General features: G+C 43.6%; 1 protein-coding gene across 13 annotated transcripts in view; it reads left to right on the plus strand.

Annotated features, from left to right (window-relative positions):
* The first annotated feature begins 3,800 nt into the window (after nucleotides 1-3,800).
* SOCS5 (suppressor of cytokine signaling 5) overlaps nucleotides 3,801-13,299 on the plus strand; it is a 63,601-nt gene continuing 54,102 nt past the window's right edge. For 7 of the 13 annotated variants that reach the window (XR_016464064.1, XR_016464060.1, XR_016464062.1 and 4 more), the window contains exon 1: nucleotides 3,801-3,960. The gene's annotated coding sequence lies outside the window, so the exon portion shown is untranslated. Of the gene's footprint in view, nucleotides 3,961-4,159; nucleotides 4,287-12,465; nucleotides 12,614-13,299 lie in introns of those variants that run through there. The other 6 variants (XR_016464068.1, XR_016464069.1, XR_016464070.1 and 3 more) reach the window with 4 other exon arrangements.

Genomic DNA, 13,299 nt, shown 5'->3' on the forward strand with positions numbered 1-13,299 from the left:
AGTGATAAACACTTTCCAAGGCTGTGCACAGATACCAACAATTCATTGAAATACATACGTATCTTCTTAAAATCTGATCTTTTATTCTCTGTCTAAATTCTGAAACACATGTAGGCCCACCTAAATCTAATTTATATCTGCAGTTTTTATCAGTTAGGGTTTAGTGTTAAAGATTTTTTTTTTAAACAAGAGCTTAATAAACTTGCATTCCTATGGATAGTGCAGGTCTCTTGGAAGTTCTAATATAAATAACCAAAACTTATGATTAGAAAATTTTCTATTTTACAGTAAGTAGCACACAATTTTCTTCCATTTCCCTCATCCCACCATCAGATTCCCAAAATGAAACATATGGTAAAAAGAACAAAGCAGTGAATTATTTCTCTCCACTTACTTACTAGTTCTTTGCCTGAGCAGCAAATCAGAAAGGTTTTTTAATTAAATGAAGAAGTCTGTTGATCCTAGACTGCCAAATCACTGCACTTACTTGTCAGAAGCCAAGGTGGAGCAGTAATGCAGACCATGGGAAAAAAAAATGGGGCAGAGTCCTGTGGAAAGGAGACTGCGACATTCTGCTCTGAAATTCACTCAGGGTAATAATTTTCTCAGTGCGGGAGTTCACTGTCCTCTGACAGCAGAACAAAGCCTGTTCCAATGTGCTTTCAAAGTATAGATGAAGGAATAAAGCTGGTAGAGAGATAACACATTCTCTTACACCAAGTAAGGGAAAAAGAACCAACAAGCTTTCAGCAAAAACAAAGCCAACAAACCTGCAAGGAAGGAGGAGCGCTTTCCCATGTGGATGCTCTGCAATCAGACTATCTAGGCCATTGCACAAATTTCCTCTGACTAAATATTTTTTAATTTTTGATTTGGAAGGAGAAGTATGATAGCCTGCTAACTTCCTTCTTATCTATGCACAGACCTCAAAGGCTGAGAAAGACTTCTTATGTCTGTAGGTTGGCAGTGAAGGCAAGTAAAGTCCAGCCTGTATCCCATGCGCTTCATACCATTCCAGTTACACTTCTACTGACAACTTTGTAAAGCTGTAATTAAATTTTTGTGTGCATCAACATTAAAAGAGTCCTTGAGAGGTTATCTGGTCCAACTCCCTCCTTAAACAGTGGATTTATTTGAGATGCTAAGCAACCTATAACTATCCTATTTGTACTGTACTGCATGGTGCAAGCACTTTAGACAAATCACACAGTATGGTAACAGTTGCATACCTATCCTCTTCTGCTATTTAATGAGCAGCTGCATCTGACCATGATGAATAAACAGAAAAAATTTGAAATCATTATGCCAGTCTTGCACTTTCTTACCTATTAAAGACAAACTGTGGCTTTTTCTTTCCCTATCCCCTTCCCTTTCCCTTTCCCCTTCCCTTTCCTTTTCCCTTTCTCTTTCCCTTTCCCTTTCCCTTTCCCTCTCCCTTTCCCTCTCCCTTTCCCTTTCCCTTTCCCTTTTCCTTACCCTACCCCTACCCCTTTCTCTTTCCCTTCCCTTTCTCCCTTTCTCTCTTTCTCTTTTTCTTTTTTCCTTTATTTTTCTCTATCTTTTTCTTTGTTCTTTTTTTCCCCTTCCCATCTCTCCCCTTCCCCTTCCCCTTCTGCATGATGGCAGGACTTTTGCTTTGCTAATTCAGCTCTGTACTTGAAGTGATAAAATCCAGATTGTCTTGGTGAGCATGTGGAGGCAGCTGAACATTTCTGAAAATCCCCATGGATCAGACAATTCTTTTCTATATCCCAGAGCTGATATTTCCCTTGAGTCCTGAGGGGATTTAGGTGCAACTAATAAGGAATTCTACTAATTACCCAAATGTTATCATGTACAAAAACACATTGTGTATATCCCTTGTCTGCTGTACTGGCAATGCAACACGAATGATTTCTCTTCAGTTTTGCTGGAAGTCAGGGATTCCCAGTTCCCTGTCCTGTAACTCTGTAGCCTCTGGACAACATATATGTTTACAGAGCCAGATTTAAGGAAACCAACCAACCAAACAAACAAACAAAAAACCCCAACACCAATATATTTACTTTGTCAAAAGAGTTTATTTTAAAAGCACAGTCAAAGAAACTCCTAACAACTTTAAGAAACTTCTGTGGAAGCAATGACACTCATTCCCAAATGTTGTCTTCTAACATACAACTCTGGCTTCATGACTTTTCTGAATGACTAGCGCCTAAGTAAATTCGAGTAATGAACCATTCTGATTTCTTGGTTAAATAGGATATCATGAAAGAAATTAGCACACCCCCAAGAATGCCATACTCAGGCTCACAAATAGTAAGAGAATTTATTGACTAGAGCTGAAAAGAGGTAGTCAGTTAATACTGTCTATTCTGCTAGCTCTGCATCAGCTCATTGCAGTCACATGGAGTTTTATATTTCATCTCTGTGCTTAGTTATGTTGTTTGCCTTTTTTTTTTTTTTTTTTTTACTTCAGTGTTTCCACGAAGGTGTTAATCCAGGTAGAAAAAAAAGCAGAAAGATCTCCTGCCTGTGGAAATGAAAGGAAGGAAGGAAGTGGGAAGGAAGTTATTTGGACAAGCAATTTGCATAGAGCTGAGGGATGTTGGATTTTAAGAAAAAGCAGTAAAGGATTGCAGGCCTTAACTTCCCTCATTAAACTAATGAGGTCTGTGTGGATGGGGTTTACATTAAATGGAGTTCCTTTAGGTTAAATGGAACATCTGTAGAATGGCAGTAATGATTTCTAAAGTATTGGTCTGACAGTCTCTCTGAAGTTGTTATTCTATTTTATGAGTAGGTTCAAGATTTTTCTCAGCTTTATTACTTCTATCTGAGAATGTGAAACTTTACACATGCACTACATGTTGAATATATTTAATGATATTGAAGTGTTCATGGTATTTTTGATGAGGCTCTGGTTACAGGCAAGTAGCATCTTTGTGGGTGTGGGATTAACTGTTATTTTTCTAGCTGAAACCGTAGCATAACTGCTGTTTTTCTAGCAGAAGCTGTACCTGAATCCTGACGAAAACAGAAACATCAGGAGGACTTGCTCTGTGAATAAGAAGTGAGACAGCAAATCTGGGGTTTTAAGGTCTGCAGTTAATAAAACTTTATATTTCTGAGAAGTCAGTAAGTATCCAGCATGAAAATATTTACTGCACAGTAAAATTAAAAATGAGTGTTTGCCACAGAAGTCATTAAAACCGACAGAGTCTGACAGTTGAAGTTAGACTGATTTATGCAAGCGCTGTACAAGTAGCGTCAGTACGGGATAACTGCAGAAAGTACAAATTGTGACTTGATGCTTCTGGAGCAAAAGCTCTCAGGTGTCCCGGAGGTACCGCTACAGAATCACAGGACGGCTGAGGTGGGCTCAGCTCTGGCTCAGTCTGCTTTACCCCCAGCTCCAGTACGGCCACCAGAGCCTGCGAGGAGCAGAAAGGACCCTTTCCACCGGCCCGCAGCAACCGCACTTGTCGGCGTTTGCCAACGCCTCGGCCAGGCGCACCACGGACGGCCACTGCCCGCAGCCACCGCTTCCGCCCCGCCGCGCCGCCGCGCCGCGTCACACCGCCCCGCCCCGCGCCCGAAGCCAAAATGGCCGCTGACGAGCCCCTTCCCAGATTGGGCACCGCGCCCGACTCCAAGATGGTCGTCAATGGAGGCTCGTCGAACCCATCCTAGCGGGTCAGTCCGAGAGCTGCGTCCCCATTGGCTGCGCGACGCTCCTCCTCGGCCGGCCTGCCGCTGCCATTGGCTCTGCGGAGAACCGGGCTGCTTCTCATTGGCTACTGAGGTGTCGCTCCCGCTCTCTCCGCTCCGGGGCCCGGAGAACTATTTTCCATTCGGCGGAGGGGGGCCGGGAAGGGGGCTCCGGCGGTAGCGCGGTGCTCGCCGAGCGGCAGGCGGCGGAGGATGCTGCGGCCGTTGGGGCCGCCGGGACGGCGCTGAGGCGTCGCCGTCCGCGCCGCGGCGGTAGGTGCCTCCGGCCGGTGCTCGGCGGCCGGGAACCGCGCCGTTCGCCCCCCGGCGGCGGGAGGCGGCCGCTCCCCGCTGAGGCCGCGGCTCCGCGAGGGAGGCGGGGAGCGGCCAGCGCCCGGGGCGGCCGGGAGAAGGCATAGGGGCGGGCGGGCGAGCGGCGCCGCCGCGGGGCTCGGCCGGCCGGGACGCGGCGGGCAGCGGGAGGCCGCCCCGGGTGCGGGCAGCTCCCTCGGGCCCGGCCGTCCCCGAGAGGCGGGAGCGCCGCGGCTGGAGGCGGCGGGGTCGCGGCGGGCCCGCCTCGGGCGGCGGCGGCGGTGCAGGTGAGGGGCCGCGGCAGGTGGGGGCGGGCGCGCCGCGGGCCCGGCGCGGCCTGAGGGGGCGGGGGGCGATCGGCGGCCGCCCGGGACGGAGCCGCGCGTGGGAGCAGCCCCGCAGAGCCGCCTCGGGGCGCGCAGCCGGCGCGTTAACCCTTGTGTGTGTGCGTGGGGCAGCGGGCTGCTTCCGCGCGAAGAGAGGTGGGCGAAACTTGGGGCGTCTGCGCGAAGTCCGAATTGCGAGCGGTTTTGGGGGCTTGAGGCGGTAAATGGCGTGATTTCTGCCCTTGCTAACTTCGCAACTCGGGACTTGCTCTGAATCTGGTCCCGGGGGCCGTGCCGGCGTGTGTTCCTGGGAGCACGGCATGCGGTGTGGTTGCACTGACATCTCCCGACTGTCTACAGAGTGCTTCTCTTCCCCCCCCCCCCTCTGTTTCAAAAGCTTTTACGCGATGTGCCCGTGATTGCAAGCTGTAATTTCTTAGTAAGTCTGTACGCAGCATCTAACCAGCATATGGGGTCCTGTACTGCTGTCGTGTGGGGTATGGCTCCTGATGGTGCTGTGCCAGCCCTGTGGTGAGAAGCCCAGTGCTTTTCCACTCAAGTTCACTCCTTTGTTGGTGGTGACATTGCTTGCTTTGGTAAAGATGTGGCTTTTTCCACGTAGTCTGTGACAACTTCAGAAGTTCCTTGTTGCTGTGGCATGCTCCTGCAACAAGAAAATGTTTTTAGGGTAAACGTAGCCCAAGCGAACTATTTGCAGGGTGGTTATATGAATGGAAAGTACTCCAAAGGGTTGTGTTTGTGTAACTCGCTTTAAAAAGAAACATGCTGTAAATGTGCACAGAGGGCTGGATCTCAAAGTGATCTGTCTCCCTCAGGTGAGAGGTGCTTTGAACGTGTGCACTGGATATCAGGGTGAGCATGAAAGCCCTGACAGGTCTTTCATAGACTTAGAATGTTGTGCAGAAAGAAGGCTGCCACTGACGTCATCATGCCTATGAGAACACTTGAAATGCTTCAGATATGTTTCAGTGTTCTGTTTTATTGAGCTTTTAATCATAACATGCTCTGTGTTTTTATTTCTTAAACGTAGAATTCTCTTAGAGGCAAACAGCTGCATTTCAGGGTGCTTTTATTCCTTGTTGCTGTTGTGTGAGCTGGGGCCCAGCACCAGGAGGCTGGTCAGTGGCCGGTACCTTTAGTGTGAATTTCTGTACAGAACCAGTTCCTTAACGTGCCTTCCTAGAAATGCTTTGACTCTTTTTTTTTTTTTATTACAGAATTACAGAATGGGGATGCAATTCCTAACATCCTTTCATGTAAACCTGGTTAACTTCAATTCAGGAATGTTACTCCCAGGATTACTCTTATAAAGGTCTTTTTAGTCCCATTCCTCCCCACAGAATGTATTTGTGCAACTCAGACTCTAATTTGTGTGCCAGAAGCCTTGAGTCCAACGCGTTATTGGGGAGGATGGAATGTCCTTTCCTAAGTCCACTTCTGGAAGGGAAATTAGGGTTGTGTCACCAGGTAATGACCATGCAGTACATCATAGCCCTAAATGCCATTTAACCTGTTCACTCAGGTCTCATACCTTCTTCTGAGTTCAGGTCTTTTATGGGTCACAGTGCACACAGATGATGTTAAGGCTATTTCTTAGTTAAAATGTCTTATATCTGTAGGAATCTTGGGACTAAGTCATGTTATCTTGCATTGTGCAGGTTTGTGCTGTTAAAGGCTTCCTACTGAAGTTGTTATGCTGCCCTCAGCCTTGGCATAGCCCCGTCAGACATTTGAGGTTGTAATCGTGAGATACTGAGAGGAGATAGGTAGCTGTGGTGAACTATTGAAAGGAGGCAGGTTTCCAAGTTAACATCTGCTAATTCACTCACTTATTAATCTGCAAACTAGGACGTTTGAATGGATTTGATATCAAACCAGTAGCCTTAGCAATGGAGGTTGTATAAGAGCAGATTTGATTCTTTTTGTATCTGTACATCAATAACTATGGCAGAGTGAATTAAGCATACTTTTAGGTTGGGTTCCCTGTCAGTCTGAAAGAAGCTACAGGAATGAAAAAGCGAGTTTGAGACCCGATGGACTGAGCTGCTGAAATGTGCTTTGATTTTCCAGTTTGCCTAAATGTCTCGTATCTACCCTTGTTTCAGAATTGCATTAGCGGTACAACGAAGCAGTGAATGCAGACAGCTGGCAGCATGCAGAAACTTGACGTGACTTTGTATGTATGAGAGCAATGGAAAAATGGCTGGTGTAGTCTTTGGAGGAATAGCTAGAGTTTCCCTTCTATTACTCTTGTATTGATGGCAGGTACATCTAAGGCAGAGCAGATGGAAGAGATTAGAAATAACTGTGTTCTAACAGAATTTTTTTTTTTAACGTGTTCTTTGAAACATATGAAACCTGTCACTCCATGACAAGGTTCTAGAAAAGTGACTGTTTGTTCAATTTGATGTGGCAATTCATGTTTCCATAGTGGACTAATATTCCAAGATAGTGTGATGTGAATTTTTCTGGGCTCATTTTTCATGCTTAAAGTTAAGCAAGAGATGTATTTTAGGCTCATCAGAGGGTAGTGATGATTGCTGTAAACTAGCTTGTGCTGTGATAGCATGCTGCTGAACAGCTTGGTTTTAGTGGATTCCTCACAGGATACAGATGACTCCATGCATCCTCCATTCAGTAGGTATACAATTTTTAGGGTTTAAAGTAGTTTCATTTACTGTTATGAATAGTGGAAAAACCATAAAATCTAAGAAGGATATATTTTTCTTTGCTAAAGTGTGCACGTCTGGCTTTGTAGAGTCAAAGAAAGAACTCTGATGTAAAGGTTTCACCATGAATCCTGAAATACTGGCTCCTAGGACAAGCTAGATAGCTAAATAATTCTTGAGCGCTGTCAAAGTAGATAGGTATTTGACTTGCCTCCCCAAGAGCTATGCTTGGTAGTTTCTTCAACCTTAAGGGGAAATTAACACTTAGTATTTATGTTGTGGTATTTATGCCTGGAGGCTTCATTAAGGCCTGGGTGCTTGGTCATGTTGAGCAATGTGCTGTGCCTCCCCTCTGCTTGGTCGTGGCTGAGCCGTGCTGAGGTGTCTGCTGACTTCCAGAGGTGCCTGTCTCCTTCAGAAAAATGTTTCCATTGATGGGATCAGAAGGATTATCAGCTCTTCTGCTGCGATGGTAACCTGTCTGTTACTTTGAAACACACATGCTCCATTAAATAAAAAGTGCCATGAAATGATATGCATTTCAGTGGTTCAGTTGTTAGGCCGCTTATTTTAATCTTTGAGCTATATCTAGCTTAAAAATTGTATTTAAAGTTTAGTAAATGTATGCTATACCTTCTGGAGCCCTTATACTTTGTCAGCTCTATAAATTAACTCTGACACACTGAATATTTTTCACCAGCTAACGTAGCTGTTAGTTCAGGAGAAAAGCCCACATGCTCTCCCCGTGCATACAGCTGGACATCCTTCTTAAATTTTTCAACAAAAATGAAATTTTGATTGCTTTTTAAAGCTTCATGAATACACTAATTGGTGAATCATCTAATGTGCAGCTTAGTTTCAGGAAATATGTAATGGCTCACTAACTTCATGGTTATAAGATTATGCAGACCTTCTGAAAATCTCAGTGAGAAAATGTGTGCAGTGGTGGTGGATGATATTTTTGGCTGTGAGAGAGGTTGGCTAAAACTCAGTGTGGTTATGCATAGTCTGCACTAGTTTGTATGGTAGAAAACCCTTTGAAGAATTATCTGGAAGAAAGAAAGAGTAATTTTACCGCTTCAGCTGCTCATGGGCCATAGCTGGATTTTGTTGAAGAGATTTGTAGTCAGAAACCTCTTCTGGATCTGCAGCTGGTCCTGATCTCCTGGATAACATGGGAGCCTGTTCTTCCTCACCTGTGCTTTTACCTGTGCTTGAATTCTTCAGAGGGAACATTGCACAGTCTGAAGCCTATCTTTGAAAGGTTGGGATGAGAAGGAAGGAGAGATGGAGGCTGCCCAGAAAAGCAGCCTCCAGAAATGTTTTATTGTCCCCATGTAGCTGTATTAAGGTATGCTCCTGGTTATCGTGGTATTAATTGAGCATATTACATACTGAGCTATCAGCTGAAGTGCTCAAACAGATCCTTTCAGGTGAATGTTTGGGTCTCTGCAGTAGTTGCTGAAGGATCAAACAGCACAGGAATCTGCTTTTCTTGGTGCAGCAAATGAGAAGGTGGGTTTTGTTGTACTCCGTAAGGCTTCTTGGTTAGCTCCAGGTTTTTGTATAAAGATTCTCTGCTGAAGATGCATGAAACATTCTTAGAAAATGGTTGTAGTGCAATACTTGCTATTGCAAGCAGTGATTTCTGAGGGGAGGAAATTTGTCCAGTGTTGGGAAGCACTTTGAAATTTGTTTGGAGTATACCTACAGAAATGGAACTCGAAAGATTGTTACCAACTTAAGTAACTTAGAAGCAATATAAAATATCTTTCTAGCAGAGTGTATTCTGGTAGTAACTCAGAAACCGGTGTGGCACACAGGTAAAACCATTTGGGCATCATTACTTGAGACCTCTATGTTAGTTGTAGGACTAAGGGTTCTAATTCTGGGATACAGAGGCCTGGCACTTGGCAACTTTTACATGATTCCCTTAAAGTAATGGAAACTCAAGGATTGCAGTTGAATGAATTGGGCTTGATCAAGACTACAACAAAAACTGATCAGGGTTCTCTCTTAAAATGCTTGTCCTTCAACAGCAGAAATGTAGGTCATAGAGATTGCTTAAACTATTTTGACAAAACCTTCGTTGTGAAACTTGGCTATGAGGATGAAAATGCTGACTGGGGCAGACTTGCAAGCACCCTACTTCTTGAGCAGAGCTTGCACACCAGTCCTGCCTCACCAAGGCGTCTCTAACTTTTGGTGTGTTGGGTTCTATCTGCCTTTATTTTTAACTGTATGCTCTGCCTGCCTCCTGTAGGATTTGGGTTTTGCTGCAAGGCCTGGGAGACAGTTTGATTTACTGACTGACTCGCTTATGGAAAAAGTACCCTAGTACAGAACTTTGTTTCTGGAGAGCTTTTGCATCTGACTGGCCTCTGTGGAGACAGCAGTATTTTAGTCATCTCAGTCGTGCAGCAAGAGGTCTCTTATTCCTCTGAAACAGCATATGGATAAAGTGAGTGAAGTTTAGGTTGCAGAGTGGTGTGAAAGCATTGTGTGATGAATACGCTGCTTAGTTGATGCTTTGTTTTTTCAGGTCATTAATTTTCACTTTTCTGTTGCAGAATTACATGCTTCTTCTTAAACTTGTGTTAAAAGCTTCACTTGAATAGGAAGTAGAATTCAAATAAATGCACAGATAGCATTTTAAAATTGGTGTGAGGTGTAATTACTTTAGATGTACAAGTAGTATTAAAAGTGCAATTCTATCAAGGTGCATTTCTCATTTAAAATTTGCCCTGGGCAGCCTGGTCTAGAATTAGATATGGAGGTTGGTGGCCCTGCCTGCGGCAGAGGGTTGGAGCTTGATGCTCCTTAAGGTCCCTTCCAACCCACGCCATTTCTGTTCACTTGTGTCCTACTCTATTTTTTTTGATTCCATCAATTCACTTGGTGTGCTTCAGCAGCATTTAAAGCAGATGGCTGAGATGTTGGCTTGAGCAGAAGAGAGGCATTGATGTTCTCCTTCAGTGGTTTGTGGAGCTGTGCCAACAGGCTGGGCAGCTCAGGGTGCTGGAGCTGACCTGGGAGCAGGGAGAGCATGCAGAGAGGTGCTGGGGTTGTTGCCCCTTCAGGCTGCTGCAATTGTGCTCTCATCTGGCTGCACCAGGGATGTAAGAACAAAAAATAAAGTCTTGCATCCAGCCAGCAATGCTCTGCTGCCATCTCTCTGGGTATTCTGCACATTCTCACCAGTAATTTCTACCATTTCTTCTGTTTAATGTTCTTTAAAGCTTTGGCAAAGCATGAGCTGCTTAGATTTTTTGCTTTATTTTCATTTATCAAGGCCTTGACTTGCTATTAATAATGATTGTCAGAATTTGGTTTCGTGTGGTTATAGAATGGATTTTAAACTAAGGTATAAGACCAGCTCTATCATTAAAAGTGTTTAAGTGGTTTATCTGCTGGGGTTCCTCAGAGCTATCCTTCTTAGAGTCTGAATGTTGTATTTATGGAGGCAAGGTATTTAACAGGACCTCTGGTTCTTATTGTACGTAATTTATCCTGCACCTATAACTTAGACTGAGATTATATTAAGAGAAATTTTAATCTAATAATTACAGAATCATAGAAGGGCCTGGGTTGAAAAGGACCACAATGACCATCTAGTTTCAACCCCCCTGCTATGTGCAGGTCGCCAACCACCAGACCAGACTGCCCAGAGCCACATCCAGCCTGGCCTTGAATGCCTGCAGGGATGGGGCATCCACAACCTCCTTGGGCAACCTGTTCCAGAGTGTCACCACCCTCTGTGTGAAAAACTGCCTCCTAATAGTGCAGAGGTAATGCTTCTGGGTTTGAAAGGCCCTGATCCATCGCTGGAGAAAGATGTTGGGGATGTGATGATAAATATTTCTTCTGTTCTTGTATCCTGTGTTGGGCACCAAGTATCAGCCTGACAGGTCTGACTGTTAGTATTTACTGACACATCAGTGCCTTATGTCTTAGTTTGGCTGCAAACGAAATTCTGTCTTGACTCAAAGCTGCCATCGTTATCTTTTTTTTTTTTGAAGCCATCTTGTGTTACACCATTGGGATTGTTGGTTTCTTTTCATGTCTTAGTGATCCTAGAGGCATTTTTATGTCCATTGAATTGTATTCTAGCAAAACTTGTATGGACAAATATGAAGACTTTCAGCTTGGCCTGATCTACTGCTTCCCTTAATTGAAACTAACGAGTGAATCTGGGTTTGTGTATTATGAAATGCTGACATAGTTGTACAGTAAGAAGTGAGAAAACCGCTTTGCCTCGTGAGTGTGCCTTGACCAGTGGCAGTTCTCATGTGCAGATGATGCAGTTTTTTCTTCAGACTTCTTGGGCTCTGGAGCATCTGTAGAAGATTTCAGTGTTTTTGTCAGCAGGGCTGTCAGTCTTAGGTGTATATGAGATTGTTTTGTTCTCTCAGATTCCTTTGGGAGTGAAGCGTCTGTTAATGGATTTTTAGTCTTTCAGTCAGAATGTGACTAAAATTCAAAACACTCAAGTAATTGCACTCAGAGTTGCTCAGAGTTGGTTATGCAGGTGACTGATGACCAGTGCACTGGACACATGTTTTGTTTTGCTATCACTAGTTTGATAGGACAGATATTGACTGTTTGATAGCTGAGCTGAGTAAGTGAGAGCCTTAGGGGCCTTGAGGTTCCTACCAGTGGAATCATTTGTCTAAGAAAGTTGTCTTGTATTTAGATTAAGGTTTGGATTTAGTATGGCAAGGAGTTTTGGAAATCCCTTTGTTCTACTGTAGGCTATAAAAGTGTAGCTAATTCAGGCAAAACTGTCTTTTTCTTGATTAAACTTGTTTAGTTTTTTTTCTTTTTTTGCAACTGGTTTTGATTGGGATTGTAAGAATAGGGGAAAAAAGATCTTTTTGACATGATCCACATTTAACTGATATTTGAAAGTCTTCAGTGGTAGTGAGCTCCAGTGTCACTTCACAGCCCTGCTTCAATAATATGATTGGCAGAGACTTGGGGAGAAAATACATTCTTGCTGGGTGTCATAGTTGACAACAGGTTTGCTGAAGATTTGCTGTTATATATATTTTGTAAATGGCTTGTAAGAAATAAATGACTCTTGGTCCTAGTCCTGTAAGTTTTTGCTTGTAGACTCAAAAATTGTCATGTTATGAAATCACATTTTATTTCAGTTATGCATATAATTGCCTTATTTTTCCTGGCTGGCAATAGAAACAAAGGCTGTGGAAGATCCACACAGCCCTTGAATTAATTCTAAAATATTTTGAACTTTAGTCAAATGTGAATCAATTTTGTATCAGGATAAGCTCATCATCTCAATGCTAGAAAAGTGGCATACCAACAGTGTATCTATGCATAGTTTCAGGACTGTGTCATTCCTGTGTTTGCTTTAAAGCCTGTAATAAGTGGAAAGAATCCAGATTTGCCAGTTTCATAATTGACTGAGGCATGTATAATTTCACGTGCAGGTTTGTTAATGGCACATCTGCAGTGACATTTGGTTTCCCCAAGAAATACAGGAGCACTGAGAGAATTCTCTCCCCCCCCAGAATCCCAGATATCAGCAAGTGAAGTGCATCTGAAAAATGTGGAGAGAGGAGAGCGTTTTGTAAGGAGGTGAGATGTACAGCTATGGTTTACAATTTGGTCATGTCTGTCAGATTTCATAAAAATATATTCCACGTTTTGAATGTTATGCTCTACAGGACAAGTGTTTGGTTCAGCAGTGGTGTACAACAAAGTAGTTCGGCCCTTTTTGTCATGCAGTACAAATGTAGGAGTTTACTTGTGGTCAGGGAACGTTTTCAATTTATTCCTGTAAATTCACTGTTCCTGTCTCATTTTCTGAGATCTCACAAGTGTTGACTCGGTTTCTGTTACTCACAGACATGCTTTTCTTTGTACTGTGAAGTTAGAGCTTTGCAATTTAATTTTGGCAAACTTGATGAAGGTCAGTAATTATAGTTACTGTTTCCAGCAAGTTGAGTTTTTCCAGCAGTCCTTCGATGAAGAATGTGGCTGTGGATTAATGAAACAAAAATTGGAGTCAAAACCTTTTTCCTGCCAAAGTCAAAAATTGGAGTAGGTGCTAGGAAAGGTTTCAAAGCTGTTGCCTCGCTCATTTGTAGATCTACTGTGAGTTGTCGCTCAAGGAAGTGTGAAACTGTTTTAATTTAGTGAGAAACGTATTAGGATATAGCTCATTTGTTAAAAAACAAACAGAAGTCGATAGCAATTTTGTGGAAGTTCTACAACTTCTAGAAGCAAGTAGATGTTAAAACCTTAATATGAAGTTTACAGCT

The sequence above is a fragment of the Phasianus colchicus genome, chromosome 2 (genome assembly GCF_987193195.1).
Source record: "Phasianus colchicus chromosome 2, bPhaCol1.hap1.1, whole genome shotgun sequence".
Taxonomy (NCBI): Eukaryota; Metazoa; Chordata; class Aves; order Galliformes; family Phasianidae; genus Phasianus; species Phasianus colchicus.